Raw genomic sequence first — 18,131 nt, 5'->3', positions numbered from 1 at the left:
CTGTTCGTAATTGAAATGACGGTGTCCTTAGAGCACAAAAGATGTGTGCTTGTCCGTAATTAACCCAAATGGGGGTGTCCTAAGGATAATATACCTGTTCGTACTGTTCGTAATTAAAATGGAGGTGTCCTTAGAACACACAAGATGTCCGCCTGTCCACAATCACCAAAAACGGGGGTGTCCTAAGAACACCCTCCCTGTTCATAATGTCCGCAACCAGAATGAATATATCTGTAGAACACAAATCCCGTCCGCCTGTCCGCAAAAGTTTGACGCACATTTATTTCATTCGGGGACTTCAACACTGTTCGTAGAACACCCACGCACATGAGCACCACACGCTTGGGTCCTACGAACATCGCGCCTGTCCATAACTGTCCGCCGCATGTGTGTCACACTTTTAATTAGTTCAGGGACCCGAACCCTGTCCGTAGAACACCCGCACCCATGCGCACACCGTCCCTGCACATTTGGCCGTCCTATTCCCGAGCGTGTCTGCGACGTCATCATGTGACCGCACCCACACTGAGAGTGTGTCCTGTGGCCCCCAAACTTTTAAAAAGTGATTTTTTGAGCAATCCAAGGTATTTTACAGTAAATATTCACCATTGCACATGTCCCAAACAATGTCCCTGCCGATCTACTTACTTTTTAGAACTTTTTGAGCCCTTTCTTGGTGTTCGATGTGTCCACAACTTGCGCGGGTGTCCGCGAAGCACGCACCTGCCCCCCTGTAAAAGGTCACACCCCAGAGCTGATCCTCATTCTGCTTTTGGATTTCCAAGATTTACAACAGGACAATTGTGCAGGTTGCTGTTCTTGGTTCCTGGTTATTAACCTTCGAGATGGCATCCCAAATTGCTTCTGCTGCTACTGCCTTAGCATCAGCACCACCACCCACTCCACCACCACCACGTCCCCAAGGGCCTGCAGAGGGGAACAGGTGTGAGGATGCAGAGGAGAGGGATGAAGAGGATGAGGTAGTTGAAGTCCCTACAACTAGCACTCATCGTGAGTCTTGGGTGTGGCGGTTATTTACCACCATTGATGGAAAGGCAAAAGCTGATGTGAGCAAGGTGATTTGCACTCAGTGCCACATGGTGCTGAGTCGTGGCAAGCCTGGTTCGTATAGCTATGGTACTACATCAATGAAGCAACACCTAAAGTCGTTCCACGATGGGGCTATTCATAAGGTTGTACCTTGCGATAAACGTAGTAGGTTGCGATCCTCTGCAGCATCCTCCGTTTCTGCTCCTGTCACCACAAAAGACACTCCTGCGGGATAGCGCATCCCTCCAGCTGCCTCAGAGGCCATCCATGATGCTCTTGACCCTTACTTTACGAAGGTCACAATATTGTGCATGTACTGCAATGCAGTACTATGCAGGGGGAGAACCTTCAGAGTGCTTTCGAGACTGCGGTCAAGGAACATCAGAAGGTCTGCAACCTACCTCAATAAGGCCCACCCTACATCTTCCTCTCTCCACCTGCCCTTTCTTATCCCCGTGGTTGGTGTCCCTTCCTGACCCTCCTTTGCCTTCTTTTCCTTGTGTGTCATGTTTTGAAAAACCAAACAAATATAAAACAACAAAAAAACAAAAAAAAGGCTCTTTTCAGAGCCGCCTTTCACAGTTTAAAAATAGAAGTGACAAATAAATAGTGCATGGCCCTGCACATTTTTTTAGAAGTCCGCGGACAGTCCGCAGATATTTATTTTTTGGGGGCGCTGCCCTATCAGAACCATTCCACTTTTCTGTAAGGGGAAGTGGTGGCTCTGAAAATAGCCTTTTTGTGGTGTTTTCTTGTCTTTCAAAAACTTCAAATGGTCGACACCTACTGCAAAATGGATTGCTGTAATTCCAAAAAAGGTTGCAATGCATTTTGTAAATTTCGCAGAAAAATCTGATTGCCTGCATAAATAAGATGTACTCCATCTCTGCGAAAAATGTGTGTGCTACAAAACATGTTTTCATTCTGAAAAGTGGACATACCAACATCTCCCAAAAAGGCACAAACAGCCTTGTTAACATTGTGCCTGGCTTTCTCCATTTGTGGACCAAATGAGAAAGAATGCAACCACATTTGTCTCTGCGCAATACGGGAAAAAATTACTGTAGAGTTTGGATACATGTCCATGACTTTCCCAAGTCATTATTTCATAGCAAATTGTAAAGAGATTCCAGACACATGTCCTAAACTGTTCCCTCCACAATGAATAATAATAATGTCTGGATGACGCTGTGTCATCAAAGAAGCACAGAGAGGTACCAAATCCACCCACTTCATTCTACGCACTCCATGACAGTGCACTTCCACATGAGAGAATCCAAGATGTGCAGCCACTCCACAGCGATCTGCATGCACCTCCAACCAATTTATCCACGAATCTCCCAAAATCCAAACAATCTGCTTTCTGAAACACACAGCCATAGCTATCTGCTCTTCTCTCAGGAAAAAAGACCTATTGACAAACTCTCTCCTTACAAAACACACCCAGTAAACCTTATTAACCAATCCTTGCTCTGCTCAGTCTCATTTGCATGCCTCTCAACCCCACAATCCCTGTATGTAATACGCGCTGTCCGCGGATAAAAATCTACACACGGGGAATGAAAATTTAAATAGTGTGCCCCTTTTCCCCTTGGAGGTTGGCTCTGAAAAGAGCCTTTTTTTGTTTTTTTGCAGATGCTTCCGAAACACGTTTTATTTTGTATTTTTTTCTAATTTTCCTCCAAAAATCTTCCCATTAGCTTCTCCAAACCAACCCTTATGTTCCAAAACAGCATGGCATTTACCATAAAAGGTAAAAAAAACAACATTACCGGAACCAATGTTCTCATTATTACAAAAAAGCATACCAGCTCTAAGCACGAAAGTAAACATGCCTCGGTTGATTGCACATCTAGCAACATTTTGCTGAGGACAAACAACAGAACTATTGTCCCATTCTGCCCTAGCTAATAAAGCAGAAACAATAACCTTGGCATTTGGAAGGACTTTCATGATTGCCTGAACCAAGTTTTGCAGATCTTGCAATAAATTAGGGGCACTGACATAGCCAAAATGCACAGCACCACAGTGCAAGACAACTTCATCTGGTCTGTTGAACCTAGTCATATCCTGAAAAACTTCCAAAATTGCCTACAAATGAAAACCAGGCACTGTACTCCACACCACCTCCACTCCTTTTACATCAAAATTCTTTGCCACATTCCTACATTTAGCATACTGCTCCAAACTATCAACAAACATATCTCCGAGCACCAACACCCTGACTTTCTCCACCTCTGCCATCTTCACTACAGACAGCCTCTTTCAGCACAAACCACAACCTCAACATCTGATTGGCTGATCCCTACAGTCCCTTTTCCATGCTGGATTTACTTAGAAACTCTGGATGTGGCATGCCCTGTCCGTGGACAACTGCGGTGACAGCGAAGCACGTAACACTGGGGCAGCCCTTCTACCCTTTCCACTGCACTCTCTGCACCATTTCCTCATTGGCTATTGTTAAGCAGTCACACAATCATCCACCAATCATATCCAAGAACTCTACATCTAACTCTATCATCACAGATCAGCACTTTAGATGCACTATTGATCACTCTAAGTACAATTCGTCTGTGACTGCAAAGGACCTACAGCAACAACTACTATAAAACTCCCCAAGATTTCTACTTGCAGATTCATGCACATCCACATGCATGAACACAGAGTACAGGTATGAAAATTTCCTACACAGTACATGTACAGCTCTTCTAGGAATACAATACATACCGGAAGCATAACTCACCGGCAACGTGCACGCCTTGGAAGCAAGATGACACGAAGCAACACAGGTTCGATCCCTGGGCCTGCACTTAGAAACCTCTGGGTGTTTAAGCGTGTTATAAATACACAACTAAGACAAAATAATTACACAACTAAAAAACAAACAATTCCTGTAACAGCACTTCGATGCCTGTGGGCTGTGTTGTGAGCGCTTTCAAAATGTAAAATAAAATAAATAAAAATATAAACAGGACCACCAGGGGGCGCTGAGATGTGTTGATGCACCTCAGTCAACCTCCCCTCTCGGCTAGGCTAAGCAGGATCTGAGCCCTCCTGAGCCCTCCAGGGAAGGTCCGGACCCCCCTGAGAAGCAGCACTGGCCCCCGTGCACCCGGAGGTGAAACCCCGGCCTCTGGAGGTGCAGATTGACTGAGCAACGGAGCTGTGAAAATCTGCACAAAGCAGAGCGGACCGCAGCTCCCAGCAACCGCTCCACAGCACTGCAGCCGTCTCCGCGGAGGGGGAGGGGTGCGAGATTAGGCCTTGGCAAGCTCTTCCAAACATCAAGCTCCCAGAGTGTCCCCCTCGGGTACTGTGGCACTCGGTGCTTATTGAAGGCGGTGAGGGGGCAACCTCTGGATGTGGTGTGACCGCCTCCATTTACCCCCGGCGTGTCCATAGCTCCGTTCACTAAAAGCTCACGACCCCCACCCACCTGAACTGGCCATGGAGATTGGAGCCGCCGCCGGAAAACAGCAAGATTAACCCCCTGCAGCCACGGACTGGAGGCTTCGCCCACACAGCTACTTGTTCCTTGAAAGGCCCAACCGACCAGTGAGTAAGTCGCTGGGTCGACAATTCTGTGAAGAGCGCTTAAGTGCCAGACTCGGTCCCCAGAACTACCCTTCCATCAGGTGTCACTCTATGGGCTGGGGCAACTAGGGAAAGAGGAGGGGGGCCGGCCTGGCAACCAGGGCAGGACTTGGAACTTGGCTGGTGGTCATCCGGCGTTCACAGGACCGAGGTGGTTGGGAATTGTATGCCCCGCCCATCGCCTTTGTGAGACATACCCCTGGCAATCGGTGCAAGCTAGTGGAGGGTCCCTAACAGCAGGTCTTACCCTGCAGGTGAAGGCCTCCCACAGTGCCTTCCACTTGGATGAACCCTCTGCAGTCTACCCACCAGAGCCGGCTCTCAGCCTGACTGCAGTGCCATCCCCATCTGGGTCCTTAACAGCGAGCCTCGGTGGAGTAGAGCTGCCCATGAACTGGAGAGAATCCTTGCAGAGATTCCGCCGCCCAACCCCTTGCATCCTGCCCCTCCCTACAATGGTGGCCCCGGAGCACCGGGAACCAACAGACGCCAGATCGGTCACTAAAGGCATGGCCATCCTCCTGGAAGAAATCCAAGGATTCAGAGTGGGCATTGCAGTACGGCTGGACACATTGGACAAAAAAGTTGACACTATTGATGACAGGGTCCAAGCACTGGAAAACAATACAGCCTCAAATGACATCCTCGAGACTCAATTTGACATGCGCTTGGCAGAGCTGGAGAGAAGGGAAGAGAAGTGCTCCCTGAAACTTGAATGACTTAGAGAACAGGGAGTGTTTCTGTAACCTGCGCTTTTTGGGCTTTCCGGATCCAGATGGTGAAACACAAATAGACATTATAAAAGCGATCAATGCGGTGGTGGGATCACTCTTCGAAGGAGCCAATACGAATGAACCATCCATCGACAGGGCTCACAGGGCAGGCGCAGCCAACAGAGGCCCCAGGTCAATCCTTGTGCGTTTCCACTATTTCTTGGAGAAAAGCAAAATCTTAGAGCTAGTACGTAGAAGAGGACCGGTGGAGTGGGAAGGGGCCCAGATCTCGGTATATCAAGACCTCTCAGCATTTACCCTGGCAAGACGTCGGCTCTGCTCCCCACTGACGAAAATGCTTCAAGCTAAAGGGGTCCGGTATAGGTGGGGATACCTATTCTTGCTCTCCTTTGGGCTGGAGGGCTACAAGTATGTCTTGGTCACGAAAGACGACATCCACAGGGCATCCAGGGAACTTATGGGTGAACCGGATATGGAAATGGGTGAGCAGGACCATGAGAGAGCTCCAACTGGACCCACGGGGACCAAGGCTGCATTGGAAAGGCGTAAGGTCTGGGCCCACAGGAAGTTCAGGAGAGTTGCCCCAATGTCGCCAGAACTGCCTAAAACCTGAAGAGACCCTCAGTATTCTTGGACCGAGTCTATATTCGACTTTGTGAGTGGGGGTTCGATAATGTTGTTCATAAGCCGGTTTATGCATGGATGGTGTGGGGGCTTAGGTTGTTGTTGTTCCTGAACAGTTAAAGAGCCCGGAGGGGGGAGACACTGGTGGCCTGGCTTAGCGACGAGATAAGGTGGGGGCGGGGGTTAGGGGGAGTTGTTGGGTTTAGTTATCTGGGGTTTTGTTTGGGACTTGCCAAGTTTTCTAGGCTATTTCGTAGCCCCAGGACTTTCTCAGGGCAATAGTAGGGCACGGAGGCATTGTGGGGGGATGACACTAAGAGCTCTATAGATGGGGCCGTGAGCTTTTACCACCGCTTTGATGAATGAGACGCTCCAATTCTTGACGGTGGGGTCTTCAAATGTGCGAGGACTTAATTCTCCTACAAAAAGGTCACTGATGGTGGGAGAATTTACGAGGCTTCAGCTTCACTTTTTATTCCTACAAGAAACCCACTGGGTTCGGGAAAAGAACCAAGGTTCAGGGCCAAAACCATTCACCAAGTGTTCGAAGCATCCTTTCAGGCTAAAAAACGTGGAGTCGCCCTCTTGGTCTCTCCTAGGGCCCACTTCATGCCCAAAGCCCAGAGGTGAGACCTGGAGGGGTGATATATCATGGTCAAGGGGGAGGTGTGGTGCCAGTTGTTCACCCTGGTGTGCATATAAGTCCCAAATGAGGTGCAAGATACCTTCTGGGAAGGGATGAAAGAGAAAATTATGGCGTTCACAGAGGGTACCCTATTGGTGGGAGGGGACTTCAACATGTTTCTCTGTCCCGAGAGAGATAGGAAGTCAACCAACACCTGTCCTGACTTGCGACTTCAAAAACAATTGGCAGCAGCCTTCCAAGGGGTTAATGGGGAATTGGGCCTGAGGGATACACATGCCACTGAACATGGCCAAGATCCCTCCCAACTTTACCTTCTATTCAAAGCCACATGCAGCGTTCTCCTGCATCGACTACATTCTGATAGACTCCTCGCTTTTGGATGAGGTTATGGAATCGGGGGTAGAAATTGTCCCGTAGTCTGACCCCGATATGGTCAAGGTCAAACTAGGTATACCCCCTTACCCGCCTCCAGGACCCAGTGGAGGTGCAATGACCTCCTATTGCAGGATAAGGAAGTACGCCAAACACTTCTAGCAGCCATAAAAGATTATTTTTATATTAACGATAATGGGGAGGTGGGCATTATGGGTGTCTGGGATGCATTCAAGGCAACTATTAGGGGTACCCTTATTGAGATAGGCTCAAGGAAAAAGAGGGAAAGGGGTTATGAAGAGAAACAATTGAGAGAAAAAAATAGATGCTATCCAACCGGGGGGTGGGGGGAATTGAAAACGCAGATGTGGGAGGAATTACAACAGCTGTGTTCTAAGCTGGCAGGCCTTCTGGTGGGACAGATGGAAAGGAAGCTATCTTTCCTGAAACAGAAAAATATGGAGAAGGGGGACAAAGCAGATAAGATATTGGCTTGGAAGCTTCGGGAACTCAGGAATAGTGGGAGGGTGAATTCCATTCGCTCCCCGAGGGGGAGACAACCCTAAGAGATAGCAAGATAGCTGAACAGTTCAGGCAGTATCATGAACACTTGAATTGTTCGGAATATGCAGGGGATGGTTCAGAGGTGGACAGCTTCCTAGACTCCCTCCTCATTCCTCACCTCCCCCCTGACAAGGCAGACCCACTCGAGCTTCAGTCAGTTTTTACAAAACGTACTGGTCTACGCTGGCCCCGTTTATGTGCGAGATGTTTAACGCTGCTCTGGAACTGGGCACCCTCCCACCCACTATGATGTCTGCTCTTATAGTGGTTCTCCCCAAGGAAGGGAAAGACCACTCCCAGTGCCACTCATAACGCCCTATTTCCCTTCTCAGATAATGTGCGAAAGACCCTGGATCTCATGCATAAGGCGTCGAGGCCGGGGGTAGAAGGCTATCTTCTCTCGTTAGATTCAGAAAAGGCCTTTGACCCTGTCGTATGGCCTTATATGGATAAAGTTCTCCGAAAGATGGGTCTGGGGGATAGCTTCTGTGGGTGGGTTTTGGCATTATATAATGGCCCCTTTGCGAGAGTACTGTTCAATGGCGGCACCTCAATGCCTTTGGCCCTTTCTAGGGTCACCCGACAGGGGTGCCCCTTGTCTCCACTGCTATATGCCCTAGCGATGGAGCCCCTGGCCATTGCGGTCAGAGCGGAGCAGGAGATCACAGGGATAAGGTGCAGCGACTGCGACTTTAAACTCTCACTGTTCGCGGACGACATCCTGGGGTACCTAAACAACCTTCAGGACTCCCTACCTCGGTAATTCGCCTCATACAGCTTTTTGGCTCTTTCTTGGGGCTTAAGGTGTACACATCCAAATCCAGTATAATGCCCATGGGTCCCGGGTACCGTGATATCGGGGGGATACCAAAATACTGGGAGTGAGAATAGAGCAGGTAGCCACTGTGTACTTGGGCACCTCTATCCCCAGGAATCTGTCACAACTCTTTCATTGCAACTTCCCTTCGATCTTGGCTAAGATTAGTAGCGATCTCAAACGCTGGGCACCCCTCACTCTCTCTTGGTTCGGGCGTATGGTCACGCTGAAAATCAATGTCTTGCCCCGCCTTTCTATCTCTTCACGGCCCTCCCCGTGGTGATCCCCAAGGCCTTCTTTGAGGTACTGCAATCCCGAATCCACCAATTCATTTGGAATGGTAAAAGAGCAAGAGTCAAATTTTCAACTCTAACTCTCCCAAAGTCAAGTGGTGGTTTCAGCCTCCCCGACATTTAAGCTATATTACAAAGCGGCCCAACTCTGTGTGATGTTGGAACACATGAGGGATGACTTGGGACGTATTGGACTTATATTGAAGACATCCACTCTCACCGAAAAAAGTCAGGGATTTATTGTGGACCCCCCAAATCTCTCCCTTCCCACCTCAAATCACACCTTACCCTAGCCACCCTTTGGCCAGCCAGGAAACCGAACAAAGACAATAAACAGCTTTCTTCCTGGCCACCCCCCCTAACATCTCTTTGGAGCCTCCCCCTCAGCCTCGGTACCAGGGGCTTTCGCGATACCCAATCATGCTCTGATATGAGCTTGGAGAGGGCTGCTCAACTCTTCCGCCAGGGGCTCTTTATCGAATACGACCAACTGTCAGACGCATTGAGAGACAACTCCCCTCTCAGTCTTTGAATACTTACGCCTGAAGAGTATACTAACCCACCCTCGGTGTGCCGCCGACCTTATTCGACCCCCTCACCCCTTTTGAAAATGTCCTAGCCAAATCCACAACCCGGAAGAGTTCCCTCTCTAGGATCTATAGCACCCTGATCCCAGCGGGGTCGGAAGGCAGACAACCCTTCAAACGTATATGGGAGTAAAGGCTGGGCATGACGTTGGAGGACACCACATGGAGGGCAATCTTTAAATCTATCTTCTCTGGGTCACTGTATATCGTGGCTATAGAACACAGCTTCAAGATTCTCTATTCATGGCACCGCCCTCCGGCCTCTCTGTCCAAATGTTTAAAGATGTATCCCGATTTTGCCCCAGGATAGGTTTGCAATTCAGTACTGGGTTTCACATGTGATGAGAATGTCTGGTGATTCAGGTGAACTGGTCTGAACTACTTAGCTGGAAATAGTGGGATTCTGTCCATCACTATTTCCACTGGAGATTCTTCTGGGTACACCCATGCCGGAGACTGAACAGAATGCGTTTCCAAAGGTCATTGGGGCCATGTTGAGAGCGGAAAGATTAGCACTCGCTCAAAAGTGGAAAAGTGCTCTGGCTCCATCCAAAGAGGAATGACTCAGTAAGCTAAGGGAAATTTTCATCTACGAGAAACTCACTGCGATAACGAATGATACTATGTCTTCCTTTGTACAGGAATGGACTGCGGTTCTTATGAATGATGATTGTAATACCATGTGATTGTGACGTATAGACTCTAACGGACCCACTGTGTAGTTCTCACCTCCGCTTTCTGTGGACCTTGTCTTTTCCTAACTTGTTGAAGCACTGCCTGACCTCACTATTTCAAGTTGATAGATCAATAATAAGCTTGTAATTGACACATAGACAATATCATTAGAAAGGCTCCTAGCTCCAACAACACCACTGCCTCTGTATGAAATCCTTGTGCTTTATTTCCCACACCTTCACAAATGCATACATTGCATGCTTTTCTGTACAATCTCTGCCATTTACCCTGTAAAAATAGCAATAAATGCATATGATTATTTGTTCTCTTAACATAACATTAACATAACATTAAAAAAACAAGTGTGCTCTATACGTTTGCTATTATACTCATTTGTAAAACATATTCAACGAACAGATTCTAAATAAAATATACAGGATGGACATAGGCAAAGGAAAGTGCATCTGCATACTATGTGCATGCTCAGTTGTAAGAAAACACTACTACTACTAATACTACAAAAAGAACAATGTCTACATGAACAAAAGTGCTATGACACACATATTCACTAACTTCTTTCTTTTACAATTGCAGTGAAGACCACACTTCTGAAAAGCAGCGGCGTCTGAAGTACGAACAAGGACTTAGAAGAAACCTACTCTTTCCATACAAAAAAGTAAGTACAATACTAACATAATGTCCTAACTGTTACTCAAACACACTAGCATTTTACTGTTGTAGAAGAAACAAGTGTATTAACCCTTTACCATTAGATTTAGTATTAGTGCTTCCCCTTACCAATTGCATACTTTATATTGTCATCTGAAGCCTAGTATAGTAACACACAAATACAAGAATAGCCTTCCCAACTTGATGTAGCTGCCCATTGCACAATCTCACACCTCCACAATCATCCTTACCATCATACTCAGACACTCATGCACAAAGCATGCATACACTGCACAACAGCCCAACACACACCCCAAAGAATGCCTACCCAAAACCAACTCCGTAGAAAACAACGCAGAAGTAGAGCAAATCAAAATAAAAGTGTCAAAAATAAGCATCCATCTCTAGCAGATTTTGTACAAAAAGTTCAAACAAAACAGCTAATACAATCATTAAGCATAACAAAACAAGCTTCCAGTACAGAAACTTTCCCTCCTCTATCAAATTGTAAAACAAAACAGAAAGCTACCACTACTGCTAATGCTCCACCTATAAATCTTGATGTAGTGGCAAGTAACCATACCAAAAAAATATTTGACAAAAAACGTTCCACCACAGAGTCCTTCAGAACCTTATAAAAACAGGAGAGAAATCATCCACAACCCTTAAAGCCTACCGTAGAAAATTCATCCTAGAAGCTCTCATAGACAGTGCAATCCTTCTCAAAAGGAAGTTATTCATTTTAGATTGAAACAGAAATGAAACCACTAATAAAACTAACTACTAAACTACAAAAAGACTTCTCAATAAACAGAATGTGAACATAAATAACTTCTGTGGAGGTGAATTGAGTCACACCACAACCACAGAATCATATTTTAATGAAGAAGAATATAAACAAAAGCAAACAAACGCAATTGCCATACATAGCAGTGGACGAGGGTATAAAAAACTTAATAACAGCATTACAAGAAACTCTGCTCATAAAACATATCCCCAGAAAACTCAGTATCACATCTCCATTCTACTGAACCAAAAGGTCCAGTCTACAAATGGCCGTGCACACCAATGTGTAACATTGCCAAAAAATCTTTTAAATCTTTACGCCAGTTCCTCAATCTGTATGTAAAAAGCAAAGACAAATTCAAAATGAAACTACTACAAAATATGTATGCCTGTCCAGTGCGCAAATACACAGGACTACAAGGACATTCATTAAGCCTGCATTTGAGGACCTATTTGCAAAAGCACCTTCCATCATATCAAAATGATATCAACACATCATTCAACTATAAGAAATCTGGTCCAAAAACTCAAATATCCAGAGAAAATATTTAGGAATTGAAGGCCACTTACAAAATGCAATAGATGTACAACAAACCAGCAACTACTGTACAAATAGCAACCGTCTATTGAACACATACAAAAAAGAAACAGTAAAGTTTAAAAGTACCTCCACTGAAGTACCAAACCATGTATGTGTGTGTGTTGCCGCAGGACTTTTTATAAAAGTAGCACAAAAAATGTAAACACAACGTCCAAAATAGAAGACAATGAAGATTCCAAATGGTTCTAATTAGCTCTCTACCTTATAGCCGAAAACAAATACGTCATTACTGACCCCTTAATACTTTGCAATTACTGCACTGAAAAACCTGACAACAACCAAACACCTTCATGTGCTATTACAAATATCTTGGAATTATTCCCACTACCAAAACCCCAACAACAACTACATTTATATGAGAGCATCATAATTCAAACAGTGCCCCCATTTCAAGCAATAATACGCCTCCAACCAAAAACAGCAAAATTACCTCCCTGTGAATTAGTGAAAGGCATTTGTGGCAAAGTAGTTTATTTACCATTAGATCTCAAAGAAAATGTACAGACCTTAGGAGTGCAATGGCCTATAGATCAATCTTTAATTGTCTTAGAAAATGGCGTACCTACAAAAGACAAAACAAAATGGCAACAACTTGTGGACTTACATAAAGTTAGACAAGCACTGCAATATCTAAAAAACAACAATGAATATTACAAAGAAATTAATATTGAAGAAAACCTGAGAGAAACCATTGAAATAATTCAAGAGTCACCAGAAACTGGTTATTTCCCATTTTTAAATCCTGCTACAGAATCCAATATTTTAGACCATTATACAATTCATCCTTTACACTCTAAAGACACTATAGATGATGCACTGGAAGCGTACCAAACGTGACAAGCCAAAGGATCTCCAATCAGCATTTGGGAAAAAAATATGGAAGCACTGGCTTTTCCTCTACTCTTTCCTACTGGAAAAGGAGGAAGGTACGATGATAGACCCACACAGAGAACAGCATCAGAATATCGCTCTTTACGAATGTACTGTGACGACCCCAGATTCAGACAAAACGTGGAATACATATTCCACCTTCTCTTTGAAAGTGATCTAGCAACTCTATGCTACGGAGTTGCACACACATTAAAATCAGGTGCCCATTTTCAAAATATGTCAGCTATGCAATTATTACAAAAAGTGCAAGAAAAAGATTAGGTTTTACAGTCAAGTATTAAAAATCTTTTAGAAAACAGGCGTGGTACAAAAGAATACTGGTTTCAACGTCACGGAGATGTACGCTGTATGATAAGAAACCTTGGCCCACCCACTTGGTTTGTTACATTAAGTTGTGCAGAAAATGCATGGGAAGATTTACATGATTTCCTACGCATAGCAAACAAAAACAAAACAAACATAGATATAAAAACACCAGGAGAACTCTGCTGTGTAGATCCTGTAAATCCATCACGATATTTCCATCATCGTTTCATTGCTATGCTACATTTTATTTGTAATAAGACTGTTCCTCTCCTCAGAGAAGTTCAACACTTCTTTTGGAGAAAAGAATACCTAGCCTGAGGAGCACCACACATCCACATGCTATTATGTATTAAAGATGCTCCTAAATTTGGTCAGGACAGTGATGCCACTGTTTTGCAGTTCATCCAAAAATATGTCACTTGTGAAATCTCTTCACAAACAACAAATAGTGATCTTCATGCACAAATTTAACAATTTCAAAGACACAAATGTGGGAAATATTGTTGTCGCAAATATAAAAAAAAGGGAAATATTACACCAAATGCTGCTTTGGTTTCCCTAGACCAGTTTCAGCAACAGGTCAAGCAAACAACTTCATGTCTTCAGTCAGATATAGTGTCAAAGGTAAATCACCTAAGAACACATATACCATTGCCCTCCTGTGGAATTCAAACATAGATGTGCAGTTGATTGCAGAAAATTCCACTGCAGTTGCACAATATGTCACAGCCTACTTAACCAAAGCAGAGAAAACAGAGCTTCAGGACCTCTGGGATGACATATCATCTGACAAAACACTATCACAGAAATTGTACAGCTTAGGCTCTCTCATAGAGAATGTGGCTGCTATGAAGCTGCAGACCGTTTAACCGGTGCTGCCTTGTATGGAAAGTCTGACAATATAGTATGGCTAAGTCTTAGTCCTGCTAAATCTAGAAAAAGAGTTCTCAAATCATATGAGGACATAGAAGCTTTGTGAAACTTACCAAATGCAGCTTAATTAATCATATCAAATTGTCATTAAAAACTCCTCAACATACATGTCCCTGCTACAACTTTTTAAACCATGGAGAAAAGAAGAAGAGTTACTGGGTACACATGACTCCTATGAAGACCCTTTGAAAGCAAATGCAAGCACTATAACAGACGTAAACTTTACACAGTACCAAACAATGTTGCACAATTAACAGCAACACGAAGAAGAACTCCAGGCCCAACTACAAGTGGACACTCCCGACAGTAGTCAACCTTCTGTAACAGGAAGCCAAGAACCGCTTGGACAGCCACTAATAGCAAATGAGGCAGAATTAACCATGATAGAAGTAGAAAACACCATGTGCCAGTATGAACAAGCTACAGAAGACTTTGCTGTACTGAAATTACAACTGAACAATGAGCAGTGTAACATTTTCCAAGAAATAACAAAACAAATTGAACATGGTGTGCAACATGAAAATAAAAACTGTACCTGCCAAGACTACAAACCTATATTGCTATACGTGAGTGGTGAAGCTTGTTCAGACAAAACATTCTTAATCAAAATCATCAGCAAATTCCTTCAACAATTGACAAACAACAAACTGTCAGCTGTTGTAACTGCCCCCATAGGTTTAGCTGCCTACAACATAGGCGGTGTAACTTTACACTGATTACTACTCCTTCCAGTAGAACACCAAAACAAATTAGACCATTACAAACTTTCCACAGAAGCTGCAATGGAACTATGCAGAGTTTTCAAACAAATGAAAATGCTGCTAATAGGTGAGGTGAGCATGGTCTCCAACGTAATGTTGGCTTTGATTCACCTCACATTACAAGAGGTCCTCAAAACAGACTATGAAGAGCTCTTTGGAGGAAAACACATTATTGTTTTCGGAGATCTTCAATTGACACCAGTGAAAGCTGAACCTATTTTTAAAACCTTAGTGCACAAACTGTGCCGTAAAACTCTTGGCAGCATAGGAAATGTCAACCTTTGGCAACATTTCCAATACAGAGAATTAACAGAAAACATGCACCAGTCTGCAGACCTCACATACGTAATACATTTTAAACAGTATTACAGTTGGTGTACTATCTCAAGAAGCACAATCAATATTAAAAAAACAGGCGCATCCCTTCACTCTATGGCCATAACTCATGTGCTACTGATGTCATGGAACAATTAGCACACAAAAATGTCAATTGTATGTCCTTGATCCCAACTCTTGCAAGCTGTTCAAAATTCAATGAAACAATGTTGAAAAAAGAAATGCAACCAATAATTGAAATTTACTCCACAGATAAAATGGATGAACATGGTATGACACTACCCATGTGTCAACAAGCCACAACAAGACTAAATACCTTAGAACACTTTCTCTCCAACACAGCTGGTTTGGAGAAAATATTAAAATTATATTTAAACTGTAGAGTAATACTTAAACATAACCTTGACGTGGAGCAAGGACTAGTCAATGGAGCACTTGGTACAGTTGTTGGCTTTCAAACATACCCTTGTGACAACAACATTCAATTTGTCAATATTCTCTTTGACAAACTATCAGAAGTTAAAAGGATAGGATGCTCAACAGCCCGCTTCCTTCTTTTCAAAGACATGTATGTATGCAGAGAACAATTTTCACTAACTCTAGCATACGCAGTTACCATTCACAAGTCACAAGGTCTTACCCTAGGTAAAGCATTAATAGATATTGGTAGCACAGTCTTTAAAGATGGCATGCGTTATGTAGCACTATCACGCTTACGTACATTTGACGGGCTATGTTTAATCAACTTTGATGCAAGTAAAGTAAATGCAGATATTCCTTGCATTCTAGAATGCAATAGGCTGCTTTCACTCTACACCCCCATCTAAACACCTATCCTGTTCCACAAAAGCAAAACCTTGTAAAAGAAAACTACTTCAAACTGAAATGATACAGGATATCACTGCAATTCCTCCAAAGAAAAAAAAGAAAATAATACTTCATCAAGCACCACAACCAAAGAAGAATCTACTGGTCAAAGTAACTCAACTACTTCTTCAAGGAAGCAACACACACTCCGAACAAATGACTTCGACACAAAAGTGTCAGGTCCATTCAAATTTTCTAATATAACTGCTGTAAATTGCTACACAAATGTAGCAATAAATATTCTATTCCAGTTGCCACCAATTATTGAAAACATTTACTTACACAGTACAGACCAATTGTGTTTGCAAATGTTAGTCCTTCATAGAAATGCAACCAACAATCCTGCCAACACTTACAGTGTTCATGGAATAAGACATGAATTGAACTACTGTGCTGGAATGGTCAAATTCACTATAAACTCACAAGAAGATCCACAAGAATTTCGAATGTACTTACTACAAGTACTGCAAAACAAAAACATACCTATAAATGAAATCTTCCAGATTTCATGCATGTGGAAACATAAATGCACTCTCTGCAGCCATGTGGCACAGGAACTAGTCCCTAATGAACGATTTGTGTATGTATCCATACCTAACTGTGAATCCATTCCATTTCAGAAACTTGTACAAAATGCAAACCATGGCAGATTATGTGGTACCTGCAATTCAGATAATCGCTCCACCTTACAAATACAGACACATAGGGGGTCATTACGAGGTTGGAGGCAGCCATGGCGCTATTAGCGCCATGGCTGCCTCCAAAATCGTTCCGACTCAGGTCTGGTGGATGGAGCAATTACCGGTCCATTCCAAGGTCGGCGGGACCGGTAATTCCCCATTCACCAGAGCCATTCCCCATTCCCATTTGAGCCCCCATAGGGCTCAATGGGAAGGGGGAAGGCGGCAATAACGGTACCGCAAATTGCGGTACCGTTATTGACCCCGGTATCCCTTTGCCGGTCCCAGGTGTTAAGGAAGGACCCGCAAAGAGAACTCATAGTAGGGCGGTAAGGGATTACTGGCACCGGTGCCCTTACCGGTGCCGGTAATCCCTTACCGCCCACCTCGTAATGAGGCCCATAGTAAATACGTAATAGTGATGCTTTTATGTTACAATGCAGATGGTACTAAAAACAACTGTAAGATGACTGGATTCACACATGGTCAAGTATCACTAGGTAAGAAAACCTTCACAACAATAGGTATAATCTACCACGCAGGAGCCACAACCAATGCAGGTCACTACACTGCATATATAAAACAGAATTGTGGATGGTTCGAATGTAATGATAGTACCATTACTCTAAAGCAGAGATTACCAGCAAATCTTCTAAACGCTTACTTAATATTCTTAAAACCAAAATTTAATACGTAATCTGTGTATGAACATAAGCAAAACTTTAACTTCAAAACTGTGCACAGAGTATGCCAACATGTATCTAACTGCCCCAAGATTCTGCAACAAGCAAACAGATAAATAAATACCACTAAATTGTAACAAGAAATATACAGTTAGAATATGCCAACAGGTATCTAACTGCCCCAAAAAATCTGCAACAACCCAACAGATAGATGAATAGCATAAAAGTAGAAGAGCCTGATTCATGGATTATTTGCGCCAAAAAAACGGGATTTGTGTGCCATTCTGCCCGCAAATCCCCATCAGTTTAACAGGGATTTGCGGGCAGAATGGCGCACAAATCCCGTTTTTTTGGCGCAAATAATCCATGAATCAGGGGCAAAATAAACAATTAGCCAACAGGTATCTAATTGCCTCAAAAAGCTGCAACAAGCCAACAGATAAAAGATTAGCAAGAAACAAGAAATAAACAGTAAAACAATGAAATATGTTGTACCACAACATAGAAGGTTTTTTTAATCCAGCATGGACTTTTTTCCCACAGACCCAATGATTTAGAAAACAAACACAGAAACTGAGCAAATTGCGCAGTACACTGGTTTGAACGATACTACTAGTAAAGTACTAAATATGAGGGTCAAAAACATACAGAAATGTCTATTA

The sequence above is a fragment of the Ambystoma mexicanum genome, chromosome 2q, assembly GCF_040938575.1.
Source record: "Ambystoma mexicanum isolate Mex_15411 chromosome 2q, UKY_AmexF1_1, whole genome shotgun sequence".
Lineage (NCBI taxonomy): Eukaryota > Metazoa > Chordata > Amphibia > Caudata > Ambystomatidae > Ambystoma > Ambystoma mexicanum.
This window is presented reverse-complemented; position numbering follows the sequence as displayed.